The sequence below is a fragment of the Nelumbo nucifera genome, chromosome 5 (genome assembly GCF_055504915.1).
Source record: "Nelumbo nucifera cultivar China Antique chromosome 5, China Antique-T2T, whole genome shotgun sequence".
Lineage (NCBI taxonomy): Eukaryota > Viridiplantae > Streptophyta > Magnoliopsida > Proteales > Nelumbonaceae > Nelumbo > Nelumbo nucifera.
In genome coordinates this window covers 67263531-67279670 of record NC_142653.1, presented here as the reverse complement: position 1 = coordinate 67279670, position 16140 = coordinate 67263531, and the positions used below count along the sequence as shown (strand labels likewise).

At 37.8% G+C, this 16140-nt stretch overlaps 2 non-coding genes across 2 annotated transcripts; both read right to left on the bottom strand.

The window, feature by feature from the left end:
- Window positions 1-654: 654 nt before the first annotated feature.
- Window positions 655-761, bottom strand: LOC148791719 (small nucleolar RNA R71). Its single transcript, XR_016076882.1, has one exon. It is a non-coding gene; the product is annotated as a small nucleolar RNA R71 (small nucleolar RNA).
- Window positions 762-11885: 11124 nt separating this feature from the next.
- Window positions 11886-11959, bottom strand: TRNAI-UAU (transfer RNA isoleucine (anticodon UAU)). Its single transcript has one exon. It is a non-coding gene; the product is annotated as a tRNA-Ile (tRNA).
- Window positions 11960-16140: the final 4181 nt, after the last annotated feature.

Genomic DNA, 16140 nt, shown 5'->3' with positions numbered 1-16140 from the left:
TGCAAAAACAAATCTCAACGTTTGAAATCAACTACCGGCAGTTTAGGTTTCCATCAGAGAGAGTGCATTACCCGATCATTCACTTTGTTCGAAAAAGGGGCTGATTCTGCCACTATGATCACCCACTCAGGTGAATTCTCAAACTGCCCCAACATACCTAGGTTTTGACCCCTTCTAAGGATCTTACTGATTGGCATATCAAAGACAACCCAATCCGACACCTAGTGCAGTACCATAATTGAGTCTAGGGGTCAGGTGTAACTTTCCAGTTTTGCCCAACTGTCTCCATGGTCCAGGGCAATACTGGAAATTGGTCCGGTTCAGGGTTTCAAGAATACCCATGTTGCATGTACCTCAAGTCTCACCCTAGCAACTGAGACAAGCCACCCCAACCAACTTGGTGGCACACCAGTGTCAGCCTTGGCAAGATAGACCTCCCCAGATCTATCCAACGGTTGTGAAGATTCTAAACTAACACGAGTCTCATAAGTATCCACTTTATGGGTAAAAACACAAAAACACACCATAATGACATGAATCAATTATGTACTTTATTCATTTACAATAAATATCAAAAGATACATCAATCTGATTAGAGCTAAGGGCATACACTGTCTAACACTTAGGAAGTTCTACCCTATAGGATGAACCGATACCATGAGAAGAGCTATCATTGGATTCACCCAAACACCGGGTGAACAAATTCATGAGTCTTGGGAGAGAATGAAGGAGTTAACGAGAAAATGTCCACATCATGGTCTGTCCTAGTGGCAAATTGTCCAAGCCTTCTATAAAGGTTTGACAGATCAATACGACAAATCGTAGATGCATCCTATGGGGGGCATTTATGAGCAAAAGTGAGGATGAAGTGTATGCTCTTTTCAAGACCTTGAGTGAAAATTCCATCAATAATGCATGCTTGTATTCCTATGAAAGGTTGGTGGGACCCTGAAAGAGGGTAGGGCTCTATGAAGTCAGGAATAATATCGAGCCTGAGGCAAGAATGTACTTGAATGCCATCTCCAGAAAATTGGACAGGGTAGATCTTCTAGCCTAGAAGCTTGATCAATTTTTCAAATTTAACCAACAATCTGGCCCATCTACACCCTATCCCGAAGTGTGTTCCATTTGTGCCAGCCCAGCCCTCCAGGTTGATGAATGTCCAACGGCGGCCCAGTTTCCGCCCTTTATCCAAGAACAGGTTTAGGCAGTCCAGAGTTTCTCAAGGCCCAACAATGATCCATTCTCAAACTTACAACCCTGGGTGGAGAAATCACCCAAACTTTTCTTGGAGACACATCAACCCAACTTATAGCCCCAACAGTATCATCATCCATCTAACTCCATGGCCCGACAATTTCAGAGGTCACAAGTACTGAGTCAATTCTAGCAGGTGTACCCTAGGAACCAACCAGCCCAACCGTATTAAGCTTATCCACAACCTCCTCAAACCCATACAGTAGATGACCAATTCATGCAGCTTCAGCAGCTAATATTAAATCACCACCAGTCCATTGCCAGATTAGAAAGACAGAAAGGATAGCTTGCCAAAGCCAATGCAAGGAGAGAAGTAGGGCAATTACCGAGTCAACCGGTTGCAAATCGTAGGAATCAGCCACCGGTTTTTCCTCTACAACAATTTCAACCACCTCCTAAGAATCCTCAATTCGAAAATGCCAAAGCTATTACAACCTTAAGGAGTGGGAGGATTTTAGAAGACCCGTATGAGAAGAAGAAATTTGAAGAAGAAGAAAAGGAGCAAGAAGACCTTAAGTTGGGGGGGGGGAAGAAGGAGGAAAGGAAACTTTAGAAGAAGATCCTATAGTGAACCAACCTGTAGTTCCCTTTCCAACTGCACTCACAGTTGGGCCATTGCAAAAGAAGAAAGAGATGTGCAATGGGGAGATCAAGGAATTATTCAAACAAGTCCATATTAACATCCCTCTCCTCGATGCGTTCCAACATGTCCTGGCTTGTGGAAAGAAGAAAGTGAGCTTGAGAGTCTAGATGAAAGATGTGTATGAATGTGTCTGACTTAATATGTTAAACATAGTGCTAGTTGGGAGGCAACCCAATGTAGTTTTTTCTACTTTTAGGATTTGAGTTTTCCTTTTCTTGATTCGAGACCAGTTGACAGACCATAAACCCCATGAGAAAATCCTCCTGATTGTTCCCTTTGGCCCAAGTTCCTTTGCAACATCCTAGACATGCCATTGGGGACAATGGCACTTAAGTTGGGAGGTGAGGAAAGAGAGAGAAAAATTGAAAAGAAAAAAAAAATTGAAGCTAAGCCTTTAGAAATGTAGAACTAAAAATGTTATTGAGAAATTTTTAAAAATTTTCCATTAAAAGAGATTAGCAAACAGAAAAAATTGAGGAAACTGATAAAAGAATATTGAGTTCTGTAGAAATTGGTAGCAAATGATAGGAGTAAAAATTGGTCTTATTTGAATATTGTCGAAATCGTTTAGAAATTGAAAAATACTTCCAAGTTTTCCCCTGCCAAGATAAGAAGAGAAAGATGGAGAAATTACATAAAAAGTTCTTCAAATTGTTAGAGACAGTGGACTACCCTAAATAGTTTTTGCAAAAAAAAAAGGTTAATGGACACCCTAGACTTAGTAACCAGGTCTCTTCACCTAAGTCAAGTATCGAGATTCGTGTCAATCGGAAGAGGGAATGCCAAAGACAATCACCTAACACTTAGTAATCGGGTCTCTTCACCTAAGGCAAGTGTTGAGATTCACGTAAAATGGTGGAAGGTAACAATAAAAATAAATATGCATATCAAGTTCAGGGGTAGAAATCCACTATAAAAAAATGATAAGAAGAATACCCATCTGATTTTAAAAATCAATCTTATCTTATTGAGACTGTCTGCAAATGGAAGGGTATTTAAGATTTTTAAGCCAAGTTTATGTAATCTTCAAAACAAGACAATTTTACCCCTTAAGCCCAATACCGATCTATGCAAAGTTTGAGAATTCTGGAAGCAGGATACTTGGCTAATTTTGTTTAGGGATGACCTTGCAATGGGAAGGACCTATATACTCAGTGTAATTTTAAGGCTGCATTGTTAAGGGACTAGCAATGGTTAAGTTGGGGGTGTAATAACTCTGTAGTTTGATGCCTTAAGGGCATCATTTTAGGGGTATTTCTGGCCTTATAATAGTCAAAATGTCCCATTTTCCTAGTTAAATTCAATAATGTGGCATATGAGGGTCTTTGTGCAAATCTTGGGAAAACTAGGGAGTTTCAAGGCTGAAATGCAGTTTTTGGGAAGCTGGTGCGAAGTCCAGCTGAGAGAGGGGGTGTTTTTGTGAAAAATTGAGCACATGAGGGCACCTCCTATCTACTAAACCCAAAATGGCGCCCCTCCTACTATATTAGCATGCTCCCCTCTCCTTAGCAAACCGTAGGGCCCCTTCTAACTCATTCTTTTCATCCTTACTAAACCCTAGCCGCCCCTACCTACTAAATCTCCACCTTCCATCCCTTCTAATCTCTACCATTCATTCTAGGGCACTCTCTTTTTTGCATTCTAACCCTAGGGAGCCACCTAACTTCTAATATTCACCATTCAGCCTTTAGCCATTAAATCTCAGCCCTACATAATATTGGGTGCCCTCTCCTTTTCTTTTCAGCCTTAGGATCACCTTAGAACAATCCTAACCCTCCATTCTAAACCCTAGGGTGCCCATATTTTTGCAATTACCTAGCTACCACCCCTCTCTTTCTCTCTAATCCCAGTTTTATCCACCCTTCTCTATAAAAGGGACCCCAAGGGCCCTAGAGAAGGGGTTGGCCAATTCACCCCGTTCACAAGGCTAAGGTTTCTTGAGGAGTTCAAGGGTTGTAGAAGAGGGGAATGCCCAGTTCTTGTCAGGAGGGGTCCCTGCAAGCTGTTCAACCAATCTGCAACTACCACCACTGGAACTGATCGACTGTCTTTTTATTTTCTTTATTTTATTTTTTGTTATTTTTATTCCAGCACTCCTTTAGATTTAATTTATGTTCGTTTTGCATATTTGAATTCGTCCGGTTAAAGGCTAAGGTGTCTCGAGGGGTTTGAGGGCTGAAGAAGGGAAGGACACCCAGTTCTTGTTAGGAGGGGTTCCTACACGTTGTCCGGCCAATCTACAGCTACTGCCATTGGATCCGAATTTTGGATCACTTTTGTCTATTTCTTTTGTTGATTTTAGTACTCTTTTAATTTTTGAATTTTAATTATTGTCTAGTTTAAGTCCAAACCTTTAGTTTCAGCATTAATAAATTTTATTTTCTGATTTTCTGCAATTCCCAATTCCGTTTTCTTTTTATTTGTCCGGAACAAAGAGAAATAAAAATTTTCCTTCGCTTCTCTGTGGGTTCGACCCCTTCCTCACCACATACTACGTTGTTTAAGGTTACGCGAGGATTGGAAAAATTTATAAATCTCTAAACTGGTGTTCTGAAGTGGTTAAAAATATGACTAGTGGTTAGGATCCGAATCCAGAGGTGGCAGTAGTGGCTTAGGCGAACTGCAAGCAGGAACCCCTCCTCTTGCTTGGGCATCCTCCTCTTCCTCTACCCTTGAACATCTCAAGATCAACCTTCCGTCTTATTTGAGGACAGAATCCAACCCTTTCTTAGGAGCCCTTGGGTCCTTTTTATAGAGAAGGGTGGATACAATTGGGGTTAGAGAGAAAGAGAGGGTGGCAACTGGGTTTTAGCAAAGATATGGGCACCCTAGGGTTTCTAATGAAGGGCTAGGATGGTTCTGGGTTGATCCTAAGGCTAAGAAGAGAAGGAGAGGACTGAGATCTAATGACTAGGGGCTGAATGGTGAGGATTAGAAGTTAGGTGGCACCCTAGGGTTAAAAAACTAAAAAGAGAGTGCCCTAAATTGAATGATGGAGGTTAGAAGGAATGGAAGGTGGAACTTGAGTAGCTAAGGGCAAGTAGGGTTTGCTAAGGATGAAAAGAATGAGCTAGAAGACGCCCTAGGGTTTGTTAATGAAAGGGGAGCATGCTAATACAGTAGGATGGGCGCCATTCTGGGTTTAGCAGATAGGAGGCGCCCTCTTGTTCTCAGTTTTTCACAGAAACACCCCCTCTCTCAACTGGACTTCACACCAGCTTCCCCAAAACTACATTTTATTCATGAAACTTTTGTACAGAGACCCTTAGAGGTCACAACATTGAATTTAACTGGGAAAAGAGCACAATTTGACTATTCTAAGGCCAAAAATACCCTTGAAATGATGCCTTTAAGGCAGCAAAAAATAGAGTTATCACACCCCCAACTTAACCATTGCTAGTCCCTTAGCAACGCAACCTTAAAATTACACCGAGTATATAGATCCTTCCCATTGCAAGGTCAGCCCTAACAAAATTAGCCAAGTATACTGATTCCAGATTTCTCAAACTTTGTATAAATCGGTATTGGGCTTAAGGGTAAAATTGTCCTACTTTGATATTACAGAAACTTGGCTTAAAAATCTTATATACCCTTCCATTTGCAAACTATCTTGATAAGATGAGATTGATTTAAAATTGGACAGGTATTCCTCTTATCATTTCATACAGTGGATTTCTACCCCTGAACTTGCTATGCACACTTATTTTTATTGTTACCTTCCGTTGTTTTACGCGAATCTCAACACTTGCCTTAGGTGAAGAGACCTGGTTACTAAGTGTTAGGTGATTGTCTTTGGCATTCGCTTTTCCGTTTGACGTGAATCTCGACACTTGACTTAGGTGAAGAGACCTGGTTACTAAGTCAATTGTCTCTTAACAATTTGAGGAATTTTTGTCTAATTTCTCAATCTTTCTCTTCTTATCTTGGTAAGGGCAAACTTGGGAGTTTTTTCCAATTTTTAAACGGTTTCGACAATATTCAAATAAGACTAATTTTTACTCTAATCACTTGCTACCAAATTCTACAAAATTCAATATTCTTTTATTAGTTTCCTCAACTTTTTATGTTTGGGAATCTTTTTTAATGGAAAGAAATTCTAAATTTTCTAGTGAAATTTTAATTCTACATATTTAAAGGCTTAGCTTCTCAATTTTTTTTTTCAAAATTTCATTTTCTTTCTCTCTTTCCTCTCCCCCCCCAACTTAAATGCCATTATCCCTAATGGCATGACTAGATTGATGCAAAGGGAATTAAGCTAAAGGGAACAATCAATAGGGTTTTCCTGAGGGGTTCAACGTCTGCTACCTGGTCTCGAATCAAGAAAAGAAAAACTCAACTCCTAAAAGTAGAAACACTAAAAACTACGTTGGGTTGCCTCCCAACCAGCACTAAGTTTAACGTCTTCAGCTGGATACATTCATGCACTGTTCTTATCTATACTCCTAGACTCGCTTTCTTCCCCACACATACAAGACTCAGATTGGGCTAACCCCGGGGTAGGTATGGCGTCTAAAAGATTGTCCACTATATCTACCTTGCACTCATATTCCCTTAGGTTTGGATACTTAGAGCCACTAAAAGCATTTAACTGGACTTTCTGCTGCCTAAATGAAATGTCCATTTCTCCCGATTTACAGTTGATGTTTGTTTTGGCCGTTGCTAGAAATGAACATCTTAAGATTATCGGGATATGGTTCAGTTCCTCGGTTGGGGTCATGTCTGGGATGATAAAATCCACTGGGAAGTGACAACCCTCTACCCTGACAATGACATCTTCAATAACACTTCGAGACATCTTGACTGACCAGTTAGCGAGTTGCAAAATTACCGGGGTAGGTTTTAACTCGCCGATCCTCAACCTGTCATAAATGGATGGAAGCAGATTTATACTGGCCCCAAGATCCAATAGGGCCCCGATCAAAGGTGGTTCCAAAGATGAAACAAGTTATGAGAGGAGCACCAGGGTCTTTCATTTTTTGGGGAAGTTGGTTTAGGAGAGCCGCACTAATATTTGCCGAGAGCATCACTTTTTGTGGGGCCGATCGTGGCTCCATCATTTGAGTACACAGCTCTTTCAAGAACTTGGCATAGGCCGGAATATGTTGGATCACGTCAAGGAGATGGAAGTTAATATGGACTTCCCTGCTCTCCTCGTTGCGAGTCTCTTTCTTCTTTCGCACTGACCCGACTGTGAGTGTAGTTGGAAAGGGAGCAATGGTTTGGTTCACTATAGGCTCTTCTTCTAAATTCTCCTTTCCTTTTTCTTCCCCCCCCCCCCCCCCCCCCCCCCCCCCAACTTATGGTCTTCCTGCTCCTTTTCTTCTTCACTAACTCTCTTTTTCTCATATGGGTCCTCTAAAATCCTCAAACTCCTTAAGGTTGTAATAACCTTGGTATTTTCAAGTTGAGGGTCCTTAGGAGGTGGTTGAATATGCTGTGGATGAAAACCCGGTGGCTGATTTCTAGGGTTCGCAATCGGTTGACTCGGTAGTTGCGGCGAGGAAAGTTGTTCTATATGGCTTTCTAATCTGGCAATGGACTATTTCTGATTTAGGGTCAGCTATTGAACCTGCATGAATTGATTATCTACTATACATGTTTGAGGAGGTTGTGGGTAAGCCTGATACGGTTAGATCGGTTGGGTCTTAGAATACATCTGTTGGAATTGGCTCTACACTTGTAGCCTCTGAAATTGTTGGGCCATGGAGTTAGATGGATTGTATTGTTGTTGGGACTGTGTGTAGGTTTGACATGGTTGAGCCGGTTGAGTCCTAGGGTAATCATTGTACTCCCAGTGAGTCTGGGCTTCAGACCATTGAGAGTGAACATCTAGCAGGGGATTTTCTTGGACTTGAGCCCTATAACTAAAGTTTGGCTGATTTTCCCACCCATGGTTATATGGGCGAAAGAATGGATTAGCATTGGGTTGGAAAAATCTGTTGGCCGCATGTACTTGGTTTGGAATGACTGGTTGACATGGGCCCGCCACAGGGCACTAGCTAACATGATGGGTCAAGCTTGCACAGATGGAACATGTTGAATAGGATGACATGGTTGGGTATGGGCTAAATTGTTGACAACATGCAAGGACTTGGTCAAGTCTTTGTGCCATCCCATTAATCTTGTCTAGTTGTTGAGACACATGGTTCCAATCTATCTGTGGCTCAGGTTGGAAGTGGTTTCTCATTCCACAAACTTTGGCCACTGAATTAATTTTATCTTATTTTGTTTAAATCCCCCTTTTTCTTCTTTTTTGAAATTTGAAATTTAAATTTTGAATTTTAATATCAAATTTAGATTTTGAAATTGAAATTTGAATTTTTAAAATCTTGATTTTCTCTTTTTTTTATATTTTTACTTTTTATTTGAAATTTAAATTCAAATTTAGATTTTGAAACTTAAATTCCTGAAATTTACATTCAAATTTGAATTTTTAAAATTTAACAAAAAATGCAAGAAATTCAAACACATGACCTATGGGCTGACCTAAGGTTTCCTAAACTAGTGGTTCAACCAATGTGAATCCTCTTAGGTTCACTCGGAATTACACCACTTCCTTTGGTTAACCAGGTAAGAGGCGGGGATGTGGGAGGCTCCCCTTGCCCTCGCAAGGACATAATTAAGTAACCACAAAACCCACTTAGGCGTAGCTGTTTAACCTCTTTCCTTAGACACCAACCGCCGGTTATGGAAAGTAATCACAAGCTTCCCTAAAATTCAGCACACCTTTGAACCAAGTGTGAGGCTCCCTAAAGGATCTTGCTATCCAAATTTTAAATTAGGGTTTAGGGTGAACTGCACGTGAAGGGTGGTGATTTTTGGGCCAAAGAAGGGTGATGAAATCCCCAACTTATCTTATTTAAGTTGGACGCCCTTAAATGGATTAACGAAAAATAAACAAAATAAACAAAGAAAGTACCACTAATTATAATGCATGAATAATTTTTTCTAATACGCATATCAGCAATTAAACATAAAATAATATTTCAAACTAAGTAAAAGAGGCAATTAAAATAATAAAAAAGAACACCTAACACATTCACAACTAACAAGACAATTTCAACAATTAAATAATCCTAAATGATGCATGCTCTAGCATATCAAACCCTAAATGCTGGAATGCAAATGCAAAACTTTTAAAATATTAATTAATTTTTTTATTTTTATTATTTATATATATATATATTTGAAATTCAAAATTTGAAATTTAAATTTTGAAATTAAAATTAAAATTAAAATTTAGATTTGAAATATAAACTCAAATTCGAAAATTTGAACAATTTTCTATTTAATAATTAATTATTCAATTAAATAACTAATTAAAGGGCAACTAAATAAAGCAACAAATAATTATTGCAAATAGAAAATAAAAAATTAATTGTGCTTAAAAGAATTAACAACTACCGAAAATAAATTCTAACAGGAGAGAAAAAAATAGCTACTCAAAAGGTGAAATCGAAAATAAAAATATGATTATGCGGCAATAAAAAATAAAATAAAATAAATGAAATTTTTTTATCTAAAAATAAAAAAAAATAAACCTACTAAAACAGAAATTTGAACAAGAAATTAAAATAAAGAAAAAAAATAGATCTAGAAACAAAACGAAAGAAAAATAATACTAAAAAAATAAATCGGATCTAGAAAAAAAATTAATTAAAAATCCAAAAATCACTATTCTACCAAAAAAAGAGTTCGAAAATAAAAATAAAAAAATCAAAAATAAAATGAGAGGACTACACCTAAAACGCAATCCAATTAATCTTCTCTTCTCTTCTCTCTCGTAGTTCCACAATGCTCCAGTACCCCACCTTTTACTATTTCGTCTTGCAAAATCAAAGATAAGTAAGAATTAAAATGAGATAACGGATCAAGTAATAAAACGAAAATAAAAAAATGATGAAACCGATCCGGATAAAGCAAATAAAAATTTTTCTCCATTGCTTCCCCGGCAACGACGCCAAAAGCTTGGTGTTCTGAAGTGGTTAACGATACGCTTCCGGCTACACCAGGCTGCAAGATTGGTTTTCTGTAAAAGATCAAGAATGTAGCATCATTGAGAGAGAAGCAACCCCTCTTTGTCTCGATGTGCTTCTATACCAAGGAAATAGTGAAGAGAACCAAGATCCTTAAGAGAGAAACTTTGAGACAAATCATAATAAATTGAGAGATCGACATGAATAGTACAACTAGTAACAATAATATCATCAACATATACCAAAGCATAGAGAGAAATATTGGATTTGTGATAGATAAAAAGAGATGGATCACATTGAGAGCCTCTAAAGCCAAATTCATTTAATCTACTACTATGTCAAGAGAACCAAGCACGAAGAGCCTGACGGATACCATAGAGAGCTTTATTTCACTTGCAAACATAATTTGATTGAGTATGGTCCTCAAAACCACAAGGTTGGCGCACATAAATATTCTCATGAATACAATCATTGGCATTGTGAACATCTAATTGTTTGATGTCCCATCCACGTGGCATGGCTAGAGACAAGGCCGTATGGACAATAGTTGATTTAACAACTGGACTAAAGATATCAATAAAATCAATTCTAAGAACCTAAAGAAAAACTTGAGCAACTAATCTGGCTTTATATCTCTCTATAGAACCATCATTTTTTTTATTTTATAGACCCACTTAGAACTGATAACATCCATAATAGGATCATAGGGAACAAGCTGCCACGTACCATTCTGTAGAAGAGCATAAAACTCAAATGCCATAGTAGAGAGCTGGACGCATGAGAATAGGAGAAAGGTTCAACATCACAACCACTGCTATCTACGAGAAGTCCTTCAGGAAGAAGATACCGCGTGGCAGCCATAGCATGAGAGTGGCGAGCAGACATGCAACAGGTGGTCATAGAGTAATCCTCCAGAACTAGGCAGAAACAAATTTAGTACACGTTAAAGGCCACAACTAACATTGCAGTGTTTTCCAGCACAGGGTTGTAGAATCCCAATACTTGCATCAGAATAAACATAAAATGTGTATCTTTAAGAAATCAAACCAGAAAATACCAATTCCACACAGGGGCTCCAGAAATTTGACTTAAGACTTGAGAAAACCTTCAAGACAGAGTTAAAGGAGTCAATTTATGAATTCTTAAAGACACTTGGTCTATATAACTATATATGATGTTGTTAAAACTTGGATTTTGAATGCTCGTGGCAACAAGGTTTGATGAATCTGGAATCAGCAAGAAATCTATTATTTCTTCTTTAGCTTATTTCATGGCATGTCAACTTCTTCTTCAAAATATTTCACAAAATTAATGTTTTGATAAGAGATTTTTGGTGGGGGTAGAATGATGGCAAAAATCTATCTAGCAATATAAGGAGCATAAATCTATCTTATAAAATATTCCATTTATACCCACACTACACCAGATCTTGATGACATTTTATCAAAAAATCATTAAAACTATTCAATCTTAAGAACCCATTGTTATTAATACTTGTGCAAAGCAAGACCTTACCAGCTAGCAGGAGACCATCAAACATGTAAGAAAGCTTCAAAAGACAATAAAATAATGCCAAGATTGTTCAGTAGTTTAGAGTTTTGACAATTTTAATCATGGTTTTTAAAATCGACCCGGTGAGTGAACCGGTCATGGTCCGGTTATCGGGTCGAACGGTTTGACCGTTTGAACTGAACGCTCAACCTGTTCTGACAAAAAAACAAAAAAAAATAAAAAACGGTCAAAACCGTTCGAATGGTTAATTGCCCGGTTCAGTAGTTTGTTAACCAAAATCAATGGTTTTGAAGGAAAATTCGGTTTTTTGAGAAAAACAGAATCGATCACCTATCCGGTTTCTAGTTTTTCCGGTCCAAATGTCCGATCTGGTCCGATTTTGAAAACCATGATTTTAATAACTCAAAATAGGCATAGAACATGCTTCAATAGACAGACCTATGCTTGAATTCATATTTGCAACATCATGGCTGAAATGCATAGCTGAGCTGCAGTAATGGTCCTGACGAGGCTCGAACTCGCGACCTTTGGCTCATAAGACCAATGCTCTAACCAACTGAGCTACAGGGTCAGCATTAACTTTTTACCTTTTGCTACTTTTCCCTTCTTACTTTCCATTGTTGGGTCATTAAAGTTTAAATAACTGTTATGATATATATTAATCAAAAAAAAAAAAAAACAACTGCTCTAATATACCATCTGATGAGCTAAGCCAAGAAGTAGTGGCAACCAACCAAAATATGAAGCAAGATAGAAGCCATTAAATTGCAAGAGGTGATAAATTGCTAGAACCAAGATATAGACTGGATGCTGACAATGGTTCCTTTATTTTATTGTACAAGATAATCTTAGGTGCATACTATGGCGCATTTATCAATTTGCAAAAATAAACAAAATAAGTATAAAGATACGAAGACATCAATAAGTATTCTTTTATGTGCCAAGGTGGTTTTGGGGTAACCATGATTTCATAATTTTCTTTTAAATACACATAAGTTGTAGCTTTTTCCTCCCTTTGTTTAGGATTTAATACTTTACATAGTTGGGTTGAAGTGTTTGTTTGCCAGGTGGCTTCTGCTTGATAGGTCCAAAACAAAGGGGTTATACCCATGAAGCCAGTTGGCATGTTTTTGCAGTATTTCTGTGGTGTGTAATAGGAGACAAATTATATCAATTCTTTCATTTATAGTTTGATGAAATACCAGAAAAGAAGGAAAAGGAGAAATAGTGAGTGAGAGATCGTAATTCCTAACTCTAATGAAAATTATTCAGGGCTTAAGATAAGGTCTTGGGCAAGCCAACTCATCATGTAAATTGACAAGGTATAGAACCTGGAATATTGTATTGTTGGAACCTATTCAGAAAGTCAATTACATGAGAATTGAGATGACAATTACATTAGAATTGAGATGCCCCCAAGCAATACTTGAATCACATTTTGAATTCAAATAAGATAGAAATACACAAAAATTTATAAAATAGCTAATATCAGAAGAATAATAACCAAAACAAAAAAACAGAAAGATGACGATAACCATACATGAAACCTAAAATTTAAAAAATAGCTAATATTAGAAGCCACTTGAAACTAGAGGTGTAAAGTGGGGCTTGGGCCATGCCGGGATAGACCACAGGGCGGGCCTTGGGTCTGGGATGAACTGGGCTACATTGATTTTTTTACTTTTTTTTTTTGAAATTTTTTTATTTTTTTTTTCTAAGTGAAACTAAAATATTTAAGTTTCTTTTGAACTTTGGGAACTATTTGAAAAATTAAGAAATGAGAAATCTAAGTTATCTAACACATAAATGAAAAAAAAAATACTTAACTAAATAAGAATGATGGAATAACAAATTGGAAGAAAAATAAGAATTTTATTTCATTTAAATTTGAATGATACAAATTACAAATACAATGATTGGATCAGTGGATACTTGGATGAATGAAATATGAAAATGGAATAAATTAATAAAATATAAAAAATACAATATAGTTACAAATAAAATACAAAACTACATTGTTAAAAAAATAGCAAATAAATTAAATAAAATTAGAAACAATTTACAATAATCTGAAAAAAATAAAAAATTCTATACAAGTAGTCAACTTCATGAATCATGACTTTCATCATCTCCTTTAGGTGAAATATCCAGTTTAGTATCATGGCCTCCTTTGTCTTGTAATCTATTTTCTGCATCTAGCCAATCCTTAAAACAGATGCACATTTCAATATTTTCATCATTCATGCAGCTTTTCTTGTCGTCCAAGACCCTGGTACCTGCATTAAAACAAGACTCCAATGGAACTGTAGACACTAGAGGGGTTAGTAGATCACGTGCCATGCCGATAAGAAATGGATAATTTTTTAAATGTTCATTCCACCAGGCGAAAATATCAAAATTATTTGTTCCCTTAACTAAACTAGAAAAATTTGCTTATAAATAAAAATTAAGTTCAGTAAATGAACTTGTTGCAGAAGTAGCGGATTTCTGCCTTCTATTAAATAAAAAAGTTTTTCTCTTCTACTATTGGGCTCAAGATCAGAAGTAGAAGATGTTGTACAAGTTGTAGGAATATTTCCTACTGCTTCAGATTCATATAAACTGTACATTTCAAATATCAATTCTTCTTTTATATTTCCAATTTCAATATTCATATTTTCACAATATGTTTCAAGTAAAATATCTAAACCATCTTCCCTAATTGTAGGGTCTAATATTGTAGCTAAACCATAAAGGGGAGAAATGTTCTCCTAATACTTTTTAAATTTATTTTCTATTATTTCAACCATACATTTAAATTGTGGATTATTTCTATATTTTGCAAAACAATCACTAATCACCATTAATTGGTAAGGTAGATTACAACTACTTGGATAATAAATACCTAATAATTTATTATGCATTTTTGCATTATAAATTTCCATTTCCCAGTCTTCATCAAATATAATATCATTGTGCATTTTTGCTTTATAAAAATCAGTAAGAATTTGTTTATGAGATATACAACTTTCTAACATAGCATAAGTAGAATTCCATCTATATTTTACATCTACCGTGAATTGGGAGAGAAGACAATCCTCTACGTGTAGGTTTCGTTGGAGACCAAGAAGAGCACAGATTTAAGCGGTGGCTGTTGCAGCAATTTGTTGTAGCGGCAGGGGAGACCGAGCCAAGGGTAAGAACGCTACCAAGAGAAAGGGGGTCTAATAGAGGAGAGAAAATGGAGATAAAGATAAAGAGAGAACGGATGTGGTAGGGGTTGTCGCTGCCGTCGGTTTGTTATCACAAGGAAGGAGAAGTTCAACAGTAACTTTGAGTGGATTTTCGATGATTTCAGCAATGAAGGTGAGGGGAAGAGAGAGAGAATAAAAGAAGTGAGAGAAGAGTGAGCGAAGAATGAAAGAGAGAGAGAGAGAGAGAGAGAGAGAGAGATAGTAAACGTGATGGGAAGAGGAAGGGAAGATGAGAGAAATAGAAAGGATAATGAAAGGGAAATGATAGGGAAAAGAGATCAACGAATAGTGGAGAATAGTAGATTTTGGGGGGTTTTTTGGTTGACATTTGAATTATTTAGGTTTTTGGGTGTTTCGAAGAGATTATAAGGGTTTGATCAGGTGTTCAGGGTACATTAGGGGTTCAAGCAGTGGATCGAGTAAAAATCGGGTGCTAACAATTATTATATAATTACAATTAATATTCATTTAATAAATTTTCCATTTTTTACATTTGTAGGGGAATGATATTGAAGTTAAAATGTATGATGCATAAATTGAATCATTTTGAAATGAGTTGAGTATTGTATATTGCATTCAGTGTTGATGATTGATTATGTTGATTCTATTTATACCTTAACATGTACTGATAAGGGGTGATTTGACCCGACCTCATAATTGGGTGATACGTGTACGTGACTCGACATAAACGACAACTCGACATGAGCAGATCGACACGTGGACATGGCTCAACGCAGGTGACAACTCAGCAAGTATCAGCTCGCTACAGAATGAACTCGAGTACACTAATGTCCTGAGATGAAGGTACTTCGGGTTGAGTCCATCCCAATTCACGAACTAAAACAACAGCACCAAGTTCTCAGCAGTCTGAACCCAAGCAAGTGGGCCACCTCGAAGACGACTTGCCTCGGGTGGAATCACCTCGGCACGCCACCAGCAGCTCATCACGAGTAGCTCGCCACCAAGTAGCTCGCTACAGGGTTGCTCGTTGTCAGGTAGCTCGGCGTCTCGTGAGAAGCTTCCTTCCTGACAGGACCGTACCTGCCAACCCTGAAGACTGCACCCACAACCCTTGTCTGGCGGCACAGTATCTGCCAACTCTGAGGACTGCACTCATGTCTCTCGCTTGGCGGCGTTGTGCCTGCCAATCCCGGAGGTTGTCTCCTGCCTGGCGGGACCGTACCCTACAACGGTCGCATTAGTCCACTTGCTCCCCAGTCCTGACGATAACAGCCAGTCACTCTGAAACATTACCTGACAATAGGGGCCAAGGTATCGCATATTCACCACTCTCTAGATTTCTCGTCTTCTTGCAAACTCATTCTCTTCCAACTCACAACCGAGTACTAACTTAAGCATCGGAGTGCTCCCGTCGGGTGAGCAACCCTGGGTTCCTTCATCTCTCTTCACGCAGGTATCTCTTGCCCGTCGCTAGCTAGGAATGGCCGGATTGCGCATCATCAATTTGCGCCATTTGTGGGAACGCTTTGAAAAGCCTTCTCTACCAAAACTTTCACCA